At 37.5% G+C, this 23930-nt stretch overlaps 1 long non-coding RNA gene across 1 annotated transcript in view; it reads left to right on the top strand.

Moving 5' to 3' along the window:
- The window catches only part of LOC129526762 (uncharacterized), a 364222-nt gene that overhangs the window by 189903 nt on the left and 150389 nt on the right, over positions 1-23930 (top strand). Inside the window, exon 4 of the long non-coding RNA XR_010130717.1 lies at positions 14977-15126. This is a non-coding gene — a long non-coding RNA (uncharacterized lncRNA). The remainder of the gene's footprint in view (positions 1-14976; positions 15127-23930) is intronic.

Here is a 23930-nt window from a genome sequence, read left to right as displayed (position 1 = left end):
GGGCAATTTTGCTCAAAGATTTCCCATTGTTGTGGCTAGGACTCAGAACTGCAGTGCAGTATCAGGCTCTTTCTAGCCAACCCTGCCTCTACCCTCTCCTTTCACAGGCATCAGATCCACACTGTGGTCTGAAGGGTCTCACTGGCAATCCAGCTCCCTCCCACTTTGTCCTTCACAGGAGTTTCTCCCTCCAGATCTCTTGCACGTCTAATCTCAATGTGGCTTCTACTTCTTGGAGGACCCAAACTGACATAAGCAGCATTTGGACATGGGTATGATGAAACACAAGATCAGTTACAAAAATACTAAGTTTGGTATGACTGAGAGACATTTGGCTGGAAATATCCTGTGGATAGTTGGATAAAGAAGTTAGAAAATCAGAGATTGAAAAGTGCTTGACATACAGATTTGGGGATTTTTAGCATGCAGTGGGTAATCAAAACTATGAGTGTGGATAGATTCATTCAGGGAATAGGAATAAAGTGAAAATAGCAGACATTTTATATTTGTATGCTATGGTCTGAATGTTTATGGGCCTCCAAAATTTATATGTTGAAATCCTAACCCTCAAGCTGATTGTATTAGGAGGTGGGGCTTTTGGGAATGGGGTTAGTGAACTTATAAAAGAGACCCTGGAACGATCCTTGTCCCTTCCACTATGTGAGGGCACAGGAAGAAGTTGGCAGTCTGAAACCTGAAAGAGGGCTCTCGCCAGAACCTGGCCATTTTAGCACCCCAGTCTTAGACTTCTAGCTTCCAGAACTGTGAGAAATACATTTCTATTGTTTATAAGCCACTCAGTCTATGGTAAGTTGTTATAGCAGCCAGCATTACTGGCATTCTGCAAGACACACATCTGGATCAGCTTGTCTTTTGCCTTGGCCTCATGTTCTTGGCATATTTTATAGCATAACTGAAGGGAGGCTAAGGATGTCTCTGTAGTGGGGTGGGGTAGAAACATACAGTATCATTATGTATGAACTTGGGCAACTTGCTTTTAAAATGATTTCTGGCAGGTTTTAAAGCAAAATAAGCAGGAGGCCATTAGTCTGAGTTCCTATATAACAAACCACAACCTAACTTAGTATGTAAACCTCTGAAACCTAATTTAGGAGTATATTTAGTAACCAACAGCTGAGTTTCAGGCAATCGCAAACAGCTATACTTCAGCCAATCACAGGCAGCCAACTGATCAGCTCATTCTCAAATAAGGCAGATGCCTAGCTGTGGCCTATTGAGTAATTTCTCTGCTTTGCTTCCATGTGCAGCCTATACCAACTTGTTGCTCATTCTGCTGGGTGGAGCTCTCTGAACCTCTTGTGGTTCTGATTGCTGCCTGACTCATGAATCATTCTTTGCCCAAGTAAACTGTCAAATTTACCTAAAATTTTTCCTTTACCACAGAGAATAAATAAACTAGCGTTAACATTTCCACAATATTCTTAACATAGTGGCTGCTTTCTAAGTAGATGAGGTTGAGGCATAGCAGAATACTTAGTCCCCAGTAAGATATTTTATGTTAATATGCCCCTAGCATCAAATATTCAAATTATATATATATATTTGACAGAAGGACCATGCATGTGAATTCCAGAGGTTTATTTCTTGCCATTTTTGTATTAGGTTAACTGATTTAATTGCAATATATTCAGTTTGTACACAGCTGGCACCAATGTCAATTTTGTTTACATATATCTGCTGTCATTTTAGGTCGTAGACTCTGTTCCACACAAGTCTTATATGAAAGTCACACCATGTGCAATCCCCCCAAATGCAGTGCATCCAAACTTGCCAAATTTTATGAGCTCCTCCATATAATCAATTTCATGAAAACATTGATAGATTCTTTGTTTCTCATGACTTCTGGCAATAGTTGAAATACAAGGTAACCACTCATTTCACAATGTTATATTGAGAAGACTAGTTAATACAGAAAGCTATACCACATCTACGCTGAGTACCAACTGGAAAGCCAATGAAGGATTTGAGCAAAAGTTTACCCTATTTAGAGTGAGTTGGAGGAATTGGAGGAAATAAAAGACATAGAATTATTGAGGTGAAAATCAGCTGAAATGATGAAGAGACTGAAGCTTTCAAAAATGTGATGGGAAGGCAATTTGAAAACAAGTCACAGGGAAACAACTGACATTTCACAATCAGAAATGGTGTGCCACAGGAAGCCTCAGGCACAATATAGTTTCACAAAGAATATATTTTGTGCATACTGGCAAAAACATATGGCTCTAGATTTTAATGTATCTATGTACATAAGTAATGGTCATAATAAATAGTATTTCTGAAGCTGACAAATAGTAATTCTAAACATCTCTAGGCTAAAATTTACTATCATCGAAGTTTGGAAATTTTGACCTATGCTGATAGTTATGTTTTAATCATAATTGTTTATTGAACTAATGGCTACACATCTTAGGTCTCTGTTAATACATGAGAACATTGTCAACATGAGAGATTGCTTTTGTATTTACTTCCCATTTGACTGCTTCTCTCCCCTTTCCTGCTTTCTCTTAATTGTTAGGTTCTTAAATACTGCACTGATGGAATAATATTAATCAATGGAAATAAACAGAACTTCACTTTAAGAAAAGAAATGTTAGCATATGTATAATCTAATAATTTGCTCACTATTGATGGTCATTAGATAATCAACCTTCCATTATATACTCTAAGTATATAATTATTTTAAAATTATCTAAATGTTCACCCATTTTTAGAATCTTCTTTATGAGAATGAGGCTCCATGGTTCATAATTAGATCAACTTCTTTCAACTTGGGTTAGTTTAATTGTCTCTTCATCCCAAATCACTTTTCGGTAAGTTAAACTAATGGAAAATAACCTAGAGAATTGAAAAGAATGTGAGTTTAGGCATGAGAAATAAAAGGATTAAACACACATCTGTTCCTCCTGGTCTTTTAAAACATTTTCTGTAGTTGTAACAGTAACTTTGGTATAAGAAACTGTTGAAGCTGTGTGAAACCACTGAGAGAGTATGGAAAGTGGGATGACATTTAAGTTCTGTGAAATCTAGCTGTGACTTTGGGCTTACAGTTTTAAGTATCTATTTCCTCACACACACACACACACACACACAAAGAATATTACCGAAGGTGTGTAGGTATCTCCCTTGCAACCTGAGAGAATCTATGATATTAGAAATTGAGGGTCTTTAGCAGATATGTGGACTTACTTAGTCATTTAAAAATATGTGTGCAGTAGAATCTTTTCTACTTCATCTTCATGTCTATCCCAGGGAAAATAAAGACATCTTTGTTTGAAATTATCTCTATTGTATGCCCAGTTCTGGAAATGTAAATTGTAGACAAGTTCTTTGGATATTGATAATGCAGCTATAATTTCTGAGAGGTAATATAGTGGTTTAGCTTATTTGACACATGCTGTGCTGAAGTAATCTTGTTTAAGAAGCTTTATTCTTGTATCTCATGCCTGCAAGCTGGGCACTTTTCACTTAATGGACAACATATCTTGTTAAGTTCTACAGCCAGGTGTCATTTGTCTTCTTCATGGACAACTGGAATATAGAATAAATCTAGATACTAGTATTTTCTACCAATACAAACTCATTGAAAGTGATCTAGAAAAGAGATTCTTATCAATTCTGTTGGGAAAAGCTTAGTGTTGGGAGAAGCTGAGGCAGGGCTTGCATGTCTGACATAATGTAAAAGAGTCCTGGAACATGTCTAGGGTCCAGGGTCTAAAACCCCTTGTGGCCTTTGGAGCACCAAGCTCTGTGCTAAAGGGTGGAAGAATACCCTGATACACCATAATCTGAGCCCAGGGCATAAAACCCCTCATGGCTTGTATAGAATCCAGGGCTCATGGCTCTGGAATGTGTCTAGACTTGCTGACTCCTTGCTCTTTGCTCTCCCAGGATCGACTGTATCTTTAGTTAAAAGAACCTGCTTTCCATTATCTCAAGTAGCAGAGCAAATGCTAAACCATCACAGCTGTAACTCACGTGCTTCATGCAATGTGCCCTTTAGATCTCCACATTCTCACCACCTGTTTCTTTGTTGGATTACCAATAAACAGCGTGGGCTCCCAGAGCTCATGGCCTTCGTAGCCTCCACGATCGCGATGGCCCCCTGAGGTCCCACCTTTCTCTCTCAAACTGTCTTTTTCTCAATCCTTTGGCTCTGCTGGACTTTGTCACCCCCACGACCTGGTGTTGGGTCTGATCACCCCAACAAACTCTCCTTAAAATTATATAGAACATTGTGGTATGTGTATATACATGTGTTTAAAAAGAGAGGACCCATAGCCTTCCTCTGATATTTAAATGGGGATTGTGACTATCCCAGATGTTTAGAATCATTAGTATAGAATACAAGAAATATTATGAGGAAGTATTAAAACAATAGAGTGAAATTTGTCTATTTCTTTCATGAATAATATTAATCATAAATTTCATGGTTTAATCTGAATTTTGTTTTACTCTAATTATCTGTAACATTTAATGACATGTTATAATTTTATGACATAAAGTTCCCATATCAATGATATTCAAAGGTTGCTGGGTAAGGAATACTCGTTTTACACATTCAAGTTGAATAAGTAGCATTATTTCATTTAAATTCTCTGGGGAAAAAAATCAGCCACAGAAAATTACTCAATTGAATTTCCTATAAGAAAAAACATAAATTATTTCATCAGAATGATTCTAAAAACTTCTGAAATTTTATATGTGAATAAAATATTGACTTAGTTTTTAATTATCCAAAACTGCATAGGGTTTTTTTTGGGTAGCAGTTTCTGGAATATTGTCTTAATATAACATGATGGTTAAAAGTTGAGTCTTTGGAATCATTTAATCTATTTTTAAATCCCAGCTTCAGTACTTATTGACTGTGTAACACCTAGCTAAATAACGTATATTCTCTTTCCACAATGAATGAGGCAATGTACAAAAAAAGCTTTGCCTAGTGCCTAGTAAATGTAAATGCTTCATAAATAGTAGCAGTAGTAGTAGTATTCATTCTTAGGGAGAGCACAAAGAGACTTAATGTATACAATAAGATATTAATGAGGGAAATTAGGAAGGAGTTCTGGGGAGGCAGAATCACCTAGGAATATAATTCAGGCTTTAATCCATTGCATTAGGAGATACTGCCCCAAGAATCACTCCCTGTATAGAGGTAATTATATCAAAATAGGTCTCTGTGTTTGAGCTAAGACTGTGAAATACAGCTAGTGTACAAAACCCTGAACATAACATAATTGATAATCCACAAAGACACACATTTTGTGAGATAATGCAAAGTTGTCAATGCTATGCAACTACTGTTGTATTGATTGTATTGTGTGTAAATGATTTTCTGTATTTTGTACATGGGAAAATTTTAGCTATGTCTTTCTGCAGGTACACCAGGGAGCACTTGTTACATTTATGTGCTATATTATTTTTATGTTTGGTTGTGAGTGTTGAAAAAGCCTTGTTTTAAATGTAATTACAATTTGATAATACCTTAAAAAGTGATATCTTTTTCTTACTCTTCTTTTCCCCATTTCTGTATGTTCAGTTATAGAGAGGCCTCTATTGAGTGTTCTGGACCCATCTAGTTTTCCTTCTAGGGAGTTAATATTAATTAGAGCTAATGTTCATTTAGTGCTTTCTATGGGTAGGCACTAAGATCTCTATCAGTTTTATTTTGCTTAATCCTCACAGTAACCCTGAAAGGTAAGAACTACCATTATCTCTATATCATAGATGAAGAAATTGGATCTTAGGGTAATTCTTCTGCTTAAGCTAGCACAGATAATGAGTGGTAAAGCCACCATTCAAACCTCTGTGTGCTCCCAGAGCCCATATGCTACTATATGATATTAGCCTGCATCTCAGAAGGGAAAGCAAGATGAGCCATTGAGTGTAGAACTTGTTACCAATAAAAATTACCTGCACCTGTGTGCCCTGGAGCCACTTCTAAGATGTTTTTGCCAAAAGTAAAAGACTACTGTCTGATGCTCATGTTCATAATGTGCCACGTACTTTCTCTCCAAACTCTTGAATGCATATCACATCAATTTTTCCCCAAACACAGAAGAAATAGGATTTATTCATTTATTTCACCTTGGTTGCATGTCTATAGAACCAAGGCAATGTTTTAAGCACTTGTAATTTGTTTAATCCCTAAACAAAACACAAAACAAAACAGACTATGCCTTTTTGGAGGAGTTTTGTGGATTTCAATGTAAGGGAAATTGACAGCATCTAAGAAAAAGGGAGAGTGTCTAACAAACAACTGGGTAATCATGTAGAGTAGGTTTTAATCAGCATTCATTTCTTAAATGTTAGGAATGCTGAAGACAAATATGCCTGGATTAGAATTTTTTTTTGGTTTTATAGATTAGACTATCATCATTCTTTCTCATCTTTGTTTTCCTACCTATTAAATAGGGCTACCAAAAGAGAAAGTTGTGCATTCCTCTGTCTTAGGATATTTAGTCTTCACTTTTCCCATACTTGGACATGTTATATATTTTTTGGTGGCAGAAATGAGAGAGATCAATAATCAATACTGTTGGTTGGAAGATGTCAAGTAAAACTTCCATCCATCCGGACACTGTTCTTTGTTCATGCATGAATGCTAGATGCCACAAGATCTTGAAAGCTAATAAGAAGGCAAACTAGGGATCTTTCAATCCAGGATGACGTGGGGGAAGGGAAGATTACTATTATTATTTTTAACAAATCTCTTGATTATGTTTCTGCTATTTGTCATAGTATTTGAGTTTTGTGGTGCTGACACTGTAGAACTAAAACATGAAGAGGATTGTGAAAACTTATAATGGGAGAACTTCTTCCCCCAATGTAATGTAGTCAAGATGTACAGCTTTTATAGGTGATTGGAGTCCTCCATGACCTTACATAGGAACATACAAGTACGTACTAATACAATCTCTTAAATGTGAGCAAACTAGAATGGTTCTGTCTTTTCTGTGTTCTCTAGCACTCCCAAAGGTTCCTTCCTTAAAGGGAAGTCTTGTTACAATGACATATTGAAGGGCAATAATCTTCATCAGCATTGGAAAGAGAAAAATAGCAAGCTTGAATAACAGTATTTTTTGAAGATTCTTCAAGATTTACTCAAGATATTTTTTTTCTTAAGAGTTCCAATCTGGAGTGACTCCTGATTATACACTGAAACCTTTGAAGAACTTCCTATGTGTTTATAAAATGATTCATTCTGCTTTGTTGAGCTCTTAAATGCCTGTGCCCCAAACACAGTAAAAGCCCATGACTGTGTTCAATATTATTAGGAACATGGAAGAGTGAGTCATTTTTCCACCTCTGCTTAATGAAACCTCTTTGTTCTGATGAGACTGTGTGATCTAGGGTTTTAAACTCAAAGCGTATTAACTAGAAAATATAGAAGCTAAGAAAAAAATGCAGAAAAGCCATCTCCTGAGGCACTGGGAAAAGCTAAGAGTCTTAAGTTGGAAAACGATAGAGTTTTGTAATAAATATGATAAACAATATAAGCCAGTGGGTTTATGTTCCAGTGAAATCTTTACTAAATATGTGTTATTTTCTAAAATACTCTTACTGTTTAAATAAATGCATACTTAAACTGCTTAATAATTTAAACATTTAGAACTTATCAGGTAGAATACTGTGCACCTTATATAAATTAACCGATTAACTGACTTAACACTTAAAACATTCCCAAGAGTTAGCTACTATTACTGTTCTCAGTTTACAGATGAAGAAGTTGAGGGACAGAGATATAAAGTAACTTGGTCATTGTCATGTACACAAGCAGTAGTGGCTCCAGAAGTTGAATCCAGGTAGTCTTTCTCCGGAACTCATACTCCTAACCACTAAATGTTTCTCAGTAGGTTATCTATTTTTGTTCACATATCAGGCAGTTTATTAACAGCTTACATCAATATGTATACTGTTGTAAGTACTATTTTATCACATTTAGAGAGCTATTTTCGGCTGGGCACGGTGGCTCACGTCTGTAATCATAGCACTTTGGGAGGCTGAGGTGGGCGGATCACGAGGTCAAGAGATTGAGACCATCCTGGCCAACATGGTGCAACCCCATCTCTACTAAAAATACAAAATTTAGCCGGGCATGGTGGCGCACGCCTGTAGTCCCAGCTACTTGGGAGGCTGAGGAAGAAGAATCGCTTGAACCCGGGAGGCGGAGGTTACAGTGTGCCAAGACTGCACCCCTGCACTCCAGCCTGGCAACAGCACGAGACTCCATCTCAACAACAACAAGAACAACAACAACGACAACAAAGCTATTTTCTATTCTTTGGTGAAGTAGTTCAAGCAAAAGTTGGTTGGTTAATTATTTGTATTCGGTATTGGAGCAGGAGGTAAAGGAATTAAGAAATAGCTGTACTGTTTAGCTGGAAACCAACAACCCGATTTTGTTGCTGTGAAAGTTGACTACTTTCTATGCTATAAATTATTTCGGAAAATAGTTGAATTATTTATGGATTATTATTTTGGAAAATAGTCTACTTTAACAGAAAGTATACAGTGGTTAAGCTTGGAAACTTTAGAACACTTTCTTTTAATGGAGTAAGGGAGAAGGAAAATTTTTTTTGTTTTGTTTTTGAAATGGAATCTCACTCTGTTGCACAGGCTGGAGTGCACTGGCATGATCTTGGCTCACTGCAACCTCTGCCTTCTGCGTTCAAGTGATTTCCCTGCCTCAGCCTCCTGAGTAGCTGGGATTACAGGCACCTGCCACCACACTGGGCTAATTTTTGTATTTTTAATAGAGACAGGTTTTACCATGTTGGCCAGGCTGGTCTCAAACTCCTGACCTCAAGTGATCCACCTGCGTAGACCTCCCAAAATGTTGGGATTATAGGCATGAGCCACCACACCTGGCCAGGAGAAGGAAAATTTTGATTAGTTCCTGGTCAGAACATGGTACTTAGAAAGGATATGGAGGAAACAGTGGAGGTATTGGTCCACTCAGCTATACATTGAAGACCTGCCAGGATGCTCTAGATTCAAGTCTTACCACTTGCTAGGTATTTGGTAATGTGCAAAGGAGAGAGAGAGAACTTGCCCTGTAGAACCTTGTTAGTCCAAGTGTGGCCCAGCAGTACTGACATCAGTAGGGAGCTCATTAGAAATGCAGAATCTTAGTCCCCACCTAGACCTATTAAATCAGAACCTGCATTTTGACAAGATCCACGGAGGATTCATTTGCCTATTAAAGTTTGATAAACATTGTAATGGAAGGAAGTGTGAACCAAAGATAAAATTCTAAGGTTCCCCTAACCATCTGAAAGGACCCCTTCTGTCTGCCAAGGGCATTCCAGAGTTAACCTGAAAAACTAGTTCATGATGGAAGAGGGGGTCAGACCTGCCTCTTTATACCCTTCAGCATTAACATCAACATAGACCTTAAGTCTGATAAGAAACACTTATAGTCTGTTCTTACTCAGACATTCTTTTCTATTGATGGTAACTCTTTCAACTAATTGCCAATCAGAAAAATTTTAAATCTACCTATGACCTGGAAGCCCCCACTTCTAGTTGTCTCACCCTTCCAGATCAAACTGGTATAAATCTTCCATGTATTACTTGATGTTTTATGTCTCCCTAAAATGTATAAAAGCAAGCTATACCTCAACCACCTTGGAAACATGTTGTCAGGAACTTCTGAGGCTGTGTCCCAGGTGTGTCCTTAACTTTTGCAAAATGAACTTCCTAAATTAATTGAGACCTGTCTCAGATACTTTTGGGTTCACAGGAGGATACACTTTTTAGGTTTCTGTTCTGTTTTGAAGGACAAGAAATGACCTCAAGTACCCTAAAACTTAAAGTATAATAATAATAATAAAAAAGAATCTTTGGCATAAATCTCATCTCTTTAAGAGCCTTCTATCTAGCTGAGTGATTTTGTTTTCATGCAAAAGTTCTCTTTTTCTTTTGCAAATAATAGTGATACCTGAGATGATAACAATAATAGCTAAGATTGACTGAGTATGTACTATGTGCCAGGAACTGCCCTAAGTGTTTTATGATTGTTATCTCATTTAATCTTCACAGTTAACCAATTTAACTGATATTTTTACTTATCTCCAGCTTGCAGATGAGGAAACAGAGGTATAAACGATTAAATAACTTACCCAAGATCATACTGCTAGCAGAATCCAAACCCAAATTTGACTCTTAGACCCAAGTGGCATTATTTGCAGACTAAACTGTTTCTCAGCTATTAAGACCTACCCTACTGTTCCTGTAGTGACTTAATTTCTTATCTGATCCTCATTAAATAGGAAAATGTAGAGAGATACTGTATGGACCCTAATACATTTAGAATTCTTCAAAGCTTCTAAGCAGTATCAGAATGCTACCATCAAACTCTTCAAAAAAAGTCTCATTCGTAAGCAGTTGGCATGTTTGTGGATACACACTGTATTGTAGAATATATTTCAAAAAAGAAAAAACAGTGGGGATTTACAACACCATACATTAGGACACATTTTTTTCTCAACATTGGAAGGTGCTACTTTTTAATTTCTCTGATATAATTTGGACCTCTGAACTATAGCAGTACTATCCTGGTGTGCTAATGGAGGCTTCTGGGGGGGGGAGTAGGCTAAGACCTCAACAGGTAACAGAAGAATCATTTCAAATGAAACATATTATAACACCTGCTAGCAGGTCTCACCTGTTAACCTCAGAGTATGGTGCTGTTGAGTCTTTGAAGGGAAGGCCTCCTAGGGGATGCCACCTAATTCATCCCAGGGAGACTAAGATGGAAAATGTTTCCCAAATGGCTCTCTGTATGTTCTTTGACCTGAAGCTTCAGCCCTGGATGAGTGAGTGTTTTCCAAATTGTTGTCTTGGTTCAGTGAAAGATGTTTCTAATGCTCTTCAAATAGTAGAACTTTTTGTTATTGTTGTTCAAGTCAAGGCAAGGGCAACAATTCTTTAGCAGCTGTATTCCTTTTCTTATTTTATTACAATTCTCCTTTATATATTCGGTGTTTCATCATATGCTTTTTACTCATAAGGTTGTAACTCAATGAAAGCATTCAAGCATTTTAGCCTTGTGCATTAAAGACTATCATCAATAAATTCAAATGGGGCTAACCTTGGAGTGACATCTTCATTTCTATGATAATATACAATCTGCAGATCTTTTCATATCATTGGTCACAGCTTGATCATACTCCCATAAGTAAAGACCTTGGAACTTTAAATAAGTTACTTCTTCATTTTTAGCCAGTTGGATTCATTTATTTATAAATGCTTATTTCAGTCATTTCACTGAGCTCAAGCTGTTGATTGATGTTTCATGTGACCATTTTCCTTTTCAAAACACAGGAATATAGCTGGGACATAACTTTCCAATAGCCATTTAATATGAAAACCTATTTTGTGTGTGGTTCTTTCTGTAATCACTTGTGCATGACTGAGCTTAAATGGTTTGCAGACCTTGCTGATGGATTACAGAACAAGCAATGAACTTGCAATTTTTTCTTAAGGGATTAGATGATTTTGCACTGTGGTGAACTGTGCATTTTGCCTCTCATTTCACTCTTGCTTAGGTGCTGTTTGGTGATTAATTTTATGAGATATGATGAGAAATCCCCTAGATGAGCTGCACAAGGCAGATGGTGCCTTCTGATAAAAATTACATTCTTGTCCAGTAGTGATAGGTATGGGATAGAAGATGATGATCTGTTTGTATGCATTTCCAAAAGGAAGGCTGAAGAACTCAGTTAAGGAATAAATAGTTCAAGGCCCTTTTACCCTTTACTACTTGCAGGCCCATGGAACCATATAGAGAACCCCAGGTTGCCATTGATGCTCACTAGCCAACCTATGGCCAACTCTCAGCTTGCAACATTTGTTTCACCAACTTGTTATATTATAGCATTTTGTTTTATGTTTGTTGACTGATATAATAGGGCAGAAATACTGCTAGAAGTTTGTCTAGCACAATAATTGATCAAGTAATTAATCAAATGTATTTTATTTGATTTTATTCCAAAGAGCCGCCTAGTCTTTGAATTCAACAGTGTTTTTAGCTTTTAAAAATGTGTTAGGAAAAGGGTAATAAAAGGAAACAGAGACTATCACTGTAATAAGCGATAAGCAGAATTAGCTTTTTAATTTTTTTTTTTAGTGGAGATAATGTATTCACAGGTTTCAGAGTATGGCTACTTGCTGTGAAAGCTGAGGCAAGTCACAAGATTTTGCAGAGCCCTTGCAAAATGGAGATAATGATGCACCCGCCTTTTAAGCTTGTGGAACTTGTGAGATTTGAATGAAATGATCCACGTATATTGCTAAACATAGTACGTAGTAAGTTTTCTAGAAATGTTGGTGTCTTCATCTGTTTTGTGTTGCTATTACAGAATACCAATACAGAATACCACAGACTAGGTAATTTATAAACAATAGAAGTTTATTTGCTTCATGGTTCTGGGAACTGGAAAGTCCAAGAATATGACATCAGCACCTGGTGACAGCCTTCATGCTATGTCATCCCATGGGGGAAGGCAGAAGGGCAGAGACCGTGCGAGCAAGAGAGAATAAGGAAGCTGAGCTAACTTTGATAGTAACCTGCTACCATGATAACAACAGTAATTAATTCATGAGGGCAGAACCCTCATGATCTAATCACCTATTATTAGGCCCCACCTCCTAACACTGTTGCAGTGGGAATTTAATTTCCAACACATGAACTTTGGGGGACACATTCAAATCATAGAAGTTGGTTACTATTATATATCTTTGAAGCCATGCCAAGCATACTCTGTTTAGACTTATTTTCCCAGTTTATAAGTGAAGAAACAGACAAGTAAAAAAGTTAAGCAAAATTTACAGTCACAGCTAATGGGCTCATGCTGTCTCATATCAAAACTGTAACTATAATTCTGTGTTTAATGCTGAACATAATTTTAAGCATTTTTTCTCCATAATTTTATCAGGAAGCTGAAAATAAGAGGTTTTATGTAATATACAAAAGAACCCCAGATTACTAAGTCACAAATCTGGGATTTGAATGTTATTCTGCCTGGATTCCAGATGTTCCTTGCTCATCACCCTGCTCTCTGAACATCACATGGGATTATAGTATTTGAGGAAAGGGCTTATACATCTAGCAACATTTTTCCATTAATTTCCTATTCTTTTTATATTCTCTATATTCACTAAATATTTCAGTGATGGTTGAAAGGAACAAACTTTAAAATACATAGGAAAAAATACTAATAAGATACTACCTCAAAATTACCAGAATAGCTACAACTGGAAAGACTGACAACACCAAATGCTGGCAAGGATTTGGAGTAACCAAAACTCTAATACTTTTTTGGCGAGAGTGGAAATGGTACAACCACTTTGGAAAAGGTCTGACAATTTCTTTTTAAAAGTAAACATACACCTCTACTATGACCTGGCAATTCCACTTCTAGGTGTTTACCCAAGAGAAATGAAAACTTATGTCCACAAAAAGACTTTGCATAAATGTTTATAGCAGTCCTGTTTACAATGTCCAAAAACTGGAAAAAATACAGATGTTTATCAATCAAGAAAATAGATAAACTGATGTATAGTCATATGATAGATTACTACTTAGCAGTAAAAAGGAACAAGCTACTGCAACATGCATGAACCTCAAAAACATTATGCTAAGTGAAAGAATTACACAAGGGAGTACATACTGTTTGAGTACATTATGATAATTATGGTCTAGGACAAGCAACATTAATCTGTGGTAGTGCTTCCCTCCCTAAACACAGTGACCTGCTCCTTATGGGCGGTAATAAGAGACCTGCACATGTTTAAGGAAACACTATGGCTCATGTAATTCTCAGACAATTGTGGAGATCTCTTAAATGAAACTACCCTTAGTTACTTTAGACAGCTTTGTGGAGGAACAACTGACATTATTTAGGTCCCTACTGTGGGCAGTTTTAGCTGCAACATGGGTTATCCACTTAAAAAAACTGATAATAAATTCGTCTCTGACATTAGTTAAAGTGATCAATAACAACATCTTGGTTCTGTAAGCCATTCAAGCCAGCTTGAACTCACTGGCCTGGGTTATTTTGTTATCTGTATTCATTAAATATTCCAGTGATGGTTGAAAGAAACATACTTCCACAAGAGATGTTTTGGATGATAAAAGTTTACTTGGCTTCTTCCTTGTGGGCCAAGGCAGAGTTTGTGCAATCACTAATACATCCTGCTGTATATGAATGAATGCCTTGAGGCAAGCAGAAAGGTCAATACAGAGACCTAAGGAGAAAGCCATCTGGTGGTTTATCAGACTTGTTCAGCTGACTGTGTCTGGGACTGTGAGCAGGGCATGGTTGAGATAATACTGCTTACAGTTCTATTGATAGTACCTATAATTAAATGCTATATTAGACAAATTGAATGGATTACATCTCAACATGAATTAGTCACTGAGAGAATGGTGTATGCATGGTACAATTCACGAGCTGCCAAGGTGGTGTAGAAACGAGGTATGGAGATTGTTGTGAGACAGTTCTCCATGTGTCTCTTGCTTTTCTGCATGTATTAAGAGTGATGCTCTTTGTTCTGAAAGTTCCTTAGTTACAGATGTTTGTTTGTTCAAGATCATCTTTTCAAGGATGTAAGCAGGCATGGTCACTGCCCATTATAAAAGATTCAGTTTCCCCATGGAACCAGGATGAATATTGACACTAGGTGTTGCAAGAGGGAAGAACAGAGGCTGATTGATTGGCAAGGAAGCCATCCTACACAAAGGAGAGTCAGCAACAACTGATTTTGTCTTTGAATCCACTTTCTAGTAGTAGGCCTGTAATCACCTTCCCATTTTTTTCTCTCTTTACTGAAAAAATGCATTGGGGGACTATTTGTTATCCATAGACCATACCGTTTGATTAACATGTTTACTACCAGTTCTCACAGACTTTTCTCATATTTTGTTAAATGTCCTCATCTTTCCTCTTGCAGAAACCCACATATTTCCCAGCACTCCATCCTCACTGTCAAAACTGTCAAGAACGTAAAGGGTCTGAGATTGTACCCTACTTGCAAGGCAACAAGTTAACCTGGCATAGTTTCATGTCTGCTGGTAGAAGCTATGAGGCTCCTGATTCAGAGGTAAAGAACTGCTTATATTGTTTATTTCTCACAGTAATAGCAGTAACCAGAATATGAGCCCGTTTTCCAATTTTCATAGAGAAGAGGGCTGGATGGTGCCTCAGTAATTCAGTAGGTTGCATTTTAGGAGAGAAACCCTGAACTTAAGGTGCCTGAATCTCTATAATGGGCAGAGTTAGCATGTTTGCCCTTTACTCCAGAGGGAGATGCTTTCTGTCTTCCAAGGCTGTTCACAATACAAATATCCTAAAAAATATAGTCCAGAATAAAGAGTAGTTAGTACGTAGCTCACAATCATATGTGTGGAAATGCGAGACACCCATGAAGAACTGTCTCCATGGATGTCTCATCCTATACATGGCTTCACATTCCATGACCTGCTCACAGCAGTGCCCTTCATTTTCATTTTTGTTTTACCTTCCTCCTCCTCCTCATCACTCTCTGCTTGACCTTGCCCTCATCTAGAAGTGCTCTTTGTATAAAATCTTCAAACTCTGAAATGTCAAACTCTGACCCAAATATTGTACCTTTCTTTCTTCCTCACGGAGACTAAATAATCTTTGAAATTAAGTCCGACTTGAACCTCAAACACCTTACTTTCCTGGCCTATCTTTCCTTCCTGGCTTCACTCCCTTCCCTGTCAGGCTAAGGCCCAGCCACTTTCTCTTCACCAGTGTCAATGCCTTTGCCCCTATTCCTTCTGTTATACTTGTTTGACACTCGCAACTCTGGATTATCTACTACTTGTTTTCTCTCTTTCTGTTAGCAGGCTTTCTAACAAATGTGGAGAACATCGAATGACCTTGTTGATGAAAACATTAAAAATGATGATTTCCAATTTTAGTAGCTTCAGGCCATCTCCCTAGTTCAGACTTCTTACTTGTAAAATATTTTGGAGAGGTGGCAAGCACCACAGCAATGAAAACTGAAATAGGCCTCAGATAATGGTCACAATAAAATGTTTATTATAATGCTAGCAGTAAATATAAGAGGCACTTTTCTGTCTAACATCTACCTGGGTAATGGGCCAAAAGCACTTTAAGTTTACAAAGTGAAAACAATTAATACTTTCTCAAAGCTAGATTAAAACAGAACCTAAAATTACATACTCGATGGATCTATATTGTGGTTATCTTTACTGAATCTCAGTTCAAGTTCAGGGATGTAACTTTGCAAGGTGACTTATGACTGTTCCTGTTTTTCATTTTGTTATTTTCCATTAGACAGCTAAACATATTACTAAGTGTCAAAAGCTTTTGCCATGAAGGTAGGTGAAGAAAATATGAGAGTGAATACTCTGATGATGGTTTTAGTTTATGATGCATTTCAAGCTGTGCCTTTTCAACAGTTAAATACTTCAGCACTTTTAGTGGGGTGAACCATCACGTATTTAAAAAACTTAAGCACTTTTGTTTCAAAGAGAAGAGTCAAGTTTAATGTCAATTGGTGAAAGCATAGAGTATGATGGGTTTTAGGAGGGAAACCTGAAATTGTACAATGTATAAGCATTTTGACATTCTTACTTTATGATCCCTTCCTCAGGGCAGTTCTCATTCAAAATCAAATTTGTGCTGACACTATCAGGCTTCTGATATTTATAATCATGATAATAAATTAGGAAAAAATTAAAAGGTAATAAAGTAGATACTGTTTCAAATGAGGGCAAAAATGAGAGGAAGTCATCAATTGGCAGGAATATGAGGAAGTCTGTATTATTAATGCTTAAGAATGAAATGAAAAATGGGCGTATTAGGGAGGTTTCTTTTTGTTTGCAAGTTTTATTGAAATTTAGAAAGTTCAGTTGTTTTTTTTTTATTATTTTTCACAAAAGCAATGTCAAAAATGGTAGATCTTAGTCTTGGAAACAAAAGCCTATTTAACTTGCTGAGAATCTGACGCAGGTACTACACTATTATCAATATGATGATAAACCTTAAAATAATTCCATAGTGGGGAGAGTTTTAGACTTGATTTCTATTTCTGGCTCCTCTATTAACTTAGACTAGCTGCTTAATCTCTTTAGGTCTTTGTAAAATAAATGAGTGTATTAGATAATTTTTAAACTCACTTCTAGTTTAAAATTCTTTTGTATTCCTCTATTTCCTATTTCCTTCCTTTTTAGAAACATAAAGTCCTTGCAGAATTTTTTGGAAGCAATTCTTTTGTCTTCACCCTGGCATCTCTCCTCTCTCTCTTTCTCTCTCTCTCTCTCCTCTCTCTCTCTCTGTCTGTCTCTCTCTGTCTCTCTTTCTCTCATCAGATAAAGCATAGGTCTGCATTTTTGGGACTATTATGTATCTGGGTGGTTGTCATCTTCTTTATGCTTTTGAAATAATGTCAATGCTGTGTTTGTGCTCAGTTTCTTTTGATAAAGATAAAAGCAGATTGCAGGATGCTGTGATCATCTCACTGACAGTCCCTTGGGTATTTATTTTTTAAAACAGCAATTTATTTTAGAAAAGCTCAATGATTTAATGTACATTAATTCACTGATGTTCACATGGGCCTGTCTAGGGAGTGGGCAGGGCTGGTATTTTACGATTATGTGCTCTTACAGACAGGCACAGAGGAGCCCCTGAAATGCAGTGGAATGAATATAATCTGACTAAAAGGTATCTCAAATTTTAACCCCATCTGCTATGGGAAAAGAACACCCAGTGCATGGCTTCACACAGCACTTAGCACATTGCATTGCATTTACTTATTTATGGGTCTTTTTTACCCACTAGACTGTGAGCTTTTCAAGGACACTGCGTAACACATAATGAGCCCCGCGTCATTATTTCCTGAAATGACATAGAGCTTAGTCAGTGTAACACAGGTTCGTTATTGCATCGGGCCCATTTTTGCAGCAGTTTTGCCAGATTCTAGGTGTTTGCCAGGTATAGATTTCGGAGACCCCCTTCCGCAAATCCCTAAATTTCAAAGCCTAGGAATATTTGCACAAGTAATCAACTTTGTATATAATCACATTTCTGTATATCTTGCTTTACATTAGCCATTTTTAAAAGTTTAATTAAATAAAGCTTTCTCTCTTACTTGATGCCTGTTTTCCCCCAAAGTCACGAAATCTTACCACATTATGGAAGTAACTACAAGTAGGAAAAAAAAAAATGTCAAGTTGAGATGTGGATTGTATACATCAAATTTTAAAATTCCTATGATGATGATGATAATGGTTGATTTGGAAATGTGTGCTGTTTCCTTTTTGCCAGGCACTCATGTCTTTTATATGTATTTATTTACTTCTCAAAATAATACAGTAAGGTAGGTATCATTCTCATAATGAATTGAGAAAACGAGATTTAATGACTTTGTCTAAAATCAACTGCTAGTTAGAGAGAGCAGGCCTCACATCTGTATTTTTCTTTTAGAGTCTATACTCTTAACTTTCTCTTAGACAAATTAATTTCAATATTTCACTTTAAACCATTTGCAAGGAAATCAAAATTTTAACAGCCGTCTGAAGATTTATTGCTGAATCCTTTCATGGAACCCCTAATAAGTAAGCCAAAGTCTAGTTGTAGATTGTCATTTCTAAAGAGGTACCACCAATAACTTATTGTAGATTTTTTCATATTTGAAATTTAAATGTGTGCAATTTTTATGATTCGCATGTATATTAATAATTTATTCATATGTAATTATCATTTGGTTGAGGAAAGAATTAGAATTCCATGTGCTTTGATGCAGTATGTGGAAAGAAGTTAATTGCATAGTAAATATTTGCTGTTTTGGTTGCTGGGCTTTTGATTCTTCTTCCTTTTGGTAAGAACTCTGATTGGGTTTTAGGCAACCACTCCTGCCCCATTGTCAGCCCCAGAAGTTTCAGTGAAGCAGCTCAGCATTCCCTTCTTCCACAGGCAGAACATGAAGCTAAGATTATTCCAATCAGTCATTTCTTTTCTTTTCCCCTGGTTGTAGTTATTGGTTCAGAGATAGGCACTGCAACACTGACTAGTTGTCTTCACAGCTAAACTAAACATTTAAGCTCACTTCCATACATCATCCTTGATACCACTGTACAAGGAAGGTCATAGGAGAGAAAACACAGCTTTCCAGTAGAATGGAATTAGACATTATTTCTTGCAAGAGTCCTTGCAGCAGTCCAGCTTAGCAATAAAGCTAAGGTACAAAAAAACATAATCTGCATTGCACAGGTGAGGAAATCATCATCTCCAATAACCAATATCATTTGTAACAGATCTTTAGGCTTAACTTGAAGGGTCTCTGTGAGGAACGTCATTTGGAAGAGTCACTGAACTCAAGGAAGTCCAAACCATGGCAGCCCCATCAGTTGTTTAGTTGATTTATAGTTCCTCCAAGTCCAGATGCAGTTTACTAATCAAGGGTCCTATTTTAGGTAAGCAATTTATGGTAAGCAATATTATCTAGTGGTATCCTGACTCTTGACTCTTATCAGATGGCCAGAGGAGCAGAGCTAAATGGTTGAACAAAGGTCAGATTCTCATGCAGCAGGGAAAATGGTTCTGTTAACCCTTTATCTATAGATACTAAATTCTAAGACTTTAAAAGCATGTTATCAGGGAAGCAGGTTCTTTTTTTTGCCACTAGATTTTAAGCTTGAAAGGAGATAGCTAAGTGAACTGCTGTGGCCACATTACTACCATGAGTGGAGAGGCTGTATGAGAATGGACCTAATCCAGAGGAAGCAGAACTCAGCAAGATGGAAAGAGATACTTGGGACCTGGTGGTTTCAATAAGCCAGGACTAAAACCTTTTTATACAAGGATCTTTCAATCATTTGAGTCAATTATTTCACTTTTGGCTCAAGCCACTGTGTGTTAGATGAATAGAACTGAGTTCTGACACATTGGTATAAAGGGGACAATCAATAAATTTCTGTTAAATGCATAAATGAACATTGCTGAGTATTTCTCTTTTGATAGGCAAAATGAGGACAGATTCTTAAAAAACAAAAAATGACATCTGCAAAAACACTGATGCTTAATGATTGAGAAATACGACCCCATTATATCTAGTCACTCAGGTTTAGCCATAAAAAAAATAAATAAAATTGAATAAAAATCGCAGGAGCTAGAAAAATGGTGACATTGTGTTAGTTGAATGTTGACATTAGAGCTTGGCATCATTTGATTAGATTGATTCATTCATCATGTTGTTCAACAATTAGTTGCTGAATAATTTTTATGTGAGAAGACAAAAGCCTTTTGACTTTTAGAAAGTAGAAATGACCAGGTTAAACTAATGTAACAGGACACACAACTGAGAAGTGGGAAAGCTAGTGCTTAGTGTTGACTTCGTGAGAGATTAAATGGGGGCGTAGCTGTGTGCTCTTAATCTCTTCACAAGTTGTGGAGAGATTGTATATACACACAAACATTTGTGTTTATATTTGTGAGATATATACACACACACACACACACACACACATACACAAACCTATATAGGCATATATAGGAGATTTGTTACGAGGACCTGGCTTATATGTTTACGGAGGCTAAAGAGTTTGAGAAGTCTACTGTCTGCAAACTGAAGACCCAGAAAAGCTGGTGGTATAATTAAGTCCAAGTCCTAAGGCCTGAGAACCAGGGCAGCCAATGGTGCAAATCCCAGTCCAAAAGCAGGATAAGATAAAATGAGATGTCCCAGCTCACTCAGGGAGATAAATTTTAATAAAGCAAATTCTTTCTTCCTTCACCGTTTGTTCTATTCAGGCCCTCAATGGATTGGGTGATATCCACTCATACTGGGGAGGATAATCTACTGAGTTCGCTGATTCAAATGCTAATCTCATACTGAAACACCCTCACAAACACACTCTGAAAGAACATTTAATTTGGGCACCGTGTGGCTCAGAGAGGTTGACACATAAAATGAACCATCAGAGGTCATGTATGTAAAGCTCCTGGCATCAGGGCTGCTGTGCTGCCCAAATCCAGGGGTGGCTTTCACACTGTGTCTCTGTGTCTGAACCCTGTTGTCAGCGGCTCTTCCTAGGACTGCCCCTGTTCCCTCATGATCCGCACTAATGAGTGCTACAGCTGTTGTTTTGAACAGGCACAATCGTGGAACAGAATCAGAAAGCAATTTTACTTTTGTCTTCTTTCGTTAATATTCATTCGGTGGGAATGTTTATTTTCCTCCAACAGTTCAAAAATTCAGTAAGATGCTCTACTTCTCTGGTTATTCATAGGTAATACAAATAGTACTGGTCCAGAAGTTAAATTGCCTAACCCCATAGGATTGTCAAACTTCACACTTGATTTAAAGTGAAAACATCTGTCTCTGAGCTGCAATTTCTATGGGCTGTCTGCCTGCAGTTAGGGAGCGTATTGACAGCTGCTTCTTCCTTTCTATACCTCGCATGTTCTTCTCTCCACGCCTGCTAACCATGATTTCCAACTCTCCTGGCATTAGAGCTGGGTGGAGGGTGTAGTGGAGATATCAGAGAGGGCAGGAAAGTTTTTTCCTTCACTGGTACTGCAAACACTGCCCTCATTTTCTCTGAGCTTGGTGGATGTGTATGACTGACTATTGTGGGACTCATTTGCAGGTTTTTTTTAAAATTTTTTTTTAAGAGATTCTCCAGTCTCTGGAGATCCCTTATTCTGGAGTATCCTTGAAAAGGGAGGATGTTCTTTTATTACATCTCATCTCATGTACCTGCTTCCTTGTCTCCTGAGAATTCAATCATTCATATCTAGTTACTTTCTGCTGAGGACCTTTCAGCTTTCCAGCCCACTCTCTTGGACAAGACCTAAAATGACTCCACTTTAGTGCTCTCTTGCACGTGGCTCACAGAAAACCCTCTAGAATTCTTTGTTCTGATGCGTTCTAGGAGGGCAGGATAATAATCAAATTGCTATCTCACCTTTGCTCTGCCATAAAGTGGCTGGCTAGTTTCTGCTCTTAGATTTCTCAACTTTGAATCAGATAATTCAGTCTCTCCCCCACTCTGAAATAGCAATTATTAGGTTTTCTGAGTAGTGCTATTGAAGCTTTTTCGCTAGATTCAAGGTAAGGAATGACACACCTTCCCTCCCTTTTTGGGAAGATTGGGGTCCACAGCATCCTTGGCTGGACATGGTGGCTCAAGTCTATAATCCCAGCACTTTGGGAAGCTGAGGTGGGCGGATCACCTGAGGTCAAGAGTTCGAGACCAGCCTGGCCAACATGGTGAAACCCTGCCTCTACTAAAAATACAAAAATTAGGCAGCTGTGGTGGTCCCACCTATAGTCCTAGCTACTCAGGAAACTGAGGCAAGAGAATTGCTTGAACCTGGGAGGTGGAGGTTGCAGTGAGCTGCGATCACGCCATTGTACTCCAGCCTGGGCAACAGAGCGAGACTCATTTCAAAAAAAAAAAAAAAACCCAAACAATTTTTTTTTTTCAAAAACTATTTTCACTCTTGACATTTTATATATATCCTTAATGTAAGTGTAAGGGTCTAACTGGTTTTCAAATATTACTGTTGCAGGACTTTTCCTTAGTTCAGCTAAAGGTGGGATTCCTGTCTGTCCCATAACTATGAAAATTTAGGCTCACAGACAGTTTAAAGGGTGAGTAAAGCAGGGTTTTATTGGGTGAAAAGGGAAAAAAGGGGGAAACAGGGATCCTATGCAAGGCCAGAGTCCCTGCTAGAGCGTTTCCCACCTGCCGTTTGAATCCCAGGTTCCACACAGGGAGAGGAGGGGCCAGGCTCACTCCCCACTGCAAAGGGCGTGAACTTCCCAAGGCTCCACCTCAGTGGGCAGTCTGGCTGGAGTTTCTTCAGGGACCCCCTCCCACCTTTTTTTTTAATTAACTTTATTGAGATTTTCTGATACTTTAAAAAATCAACATATGACAAAATGAACCTATTTTATTACAGTTCAATGAGTTTTGACAAATGGATACACACATGAACTCCATTATAGTCAGTATATATTTTAATCAATCTAAGAAATTCCCTCATGCCCCCATGAGGTTAATTCATCACCCCATCTCTAGCCCTAGACAACCATTGATCTACTTTCTGTCACGATAGATTAGCCTTTTCTGAAATTTCTTACAATTGGAAACATACAATATGTACTCTTTTATATATACCTTCTTTTGCTAACTATAATATTTTTGAGATTCAACCGTGTTGTTTTGTGTATCAATAATTCACCTCCCCCCTTTTTGCTGAATAGTATTACATTGCATGGTTATAGCACAATTTGTCAGTTCATTTACCGTTTATGGCCATGCAGATTGTTTCCAGTTTTTGGCTATTACAACTTAAGTTGTTATGGCACAGTCTGGTGATGTATTGGTTCTCTCCATGGGACATATTCTACTTTATGTTTGTTTCCGGGTTTTATTTTTGTTTAAAACTTTACAATTTTTACATTGTTGTGGAAGATAATCTGTAGCCTAAGATTCATCTTCTAAATGACTTGTTTTGCTTACTCATGTATTATCAGGTTTCATGTCCTATTGCAAACCAGATAATTATATATACATTTGTCACCTTTGGGATATTGGGCAATTGGTTGTGAAAGGGACCTTTTGAACCATATAGGGAGGCCCTGGGATGTGTAGCTGTTGTTATGTGTAGCTTTTGAGCTATCCCTTCATATGCCCACAGAGCAATTAGTTGATAAAGATGAACACCACCACTCACATGCATTCCAGATCATCCTCCTGGGTGTCTCCAGTCTGTTCCTGTGTCTGCCTGGCCATACACTCTGTGCTCTGATTCTTGTTGTTAATCACATTCCTGCTATTCTACAGTTACTAGTATTGGTTGTCATGGCCTTAGATTCTTAGTTTTTCTTCAAGGATTTGGCTCTAA

The sequence above is a fragment of the Gorilla gorilla genome, chromosome 15, assembly GCF_029281585.2.
Source record: "Gorilla gorilla gorilla isolate KB3781 chromosome 15, NHGRI_mGorGor1-v2.1_pri, whole genome shotgun sequence".
Classification (NCBI taxonomy): Eukaryota; Metazoa; Chordata; class Mammalia; order Primates; family Hominidae; genus Gorilla; species Gorilla gorilla.
This window is presented reverse-complemented; position numbering and strand designations above follow the sequence as displayed.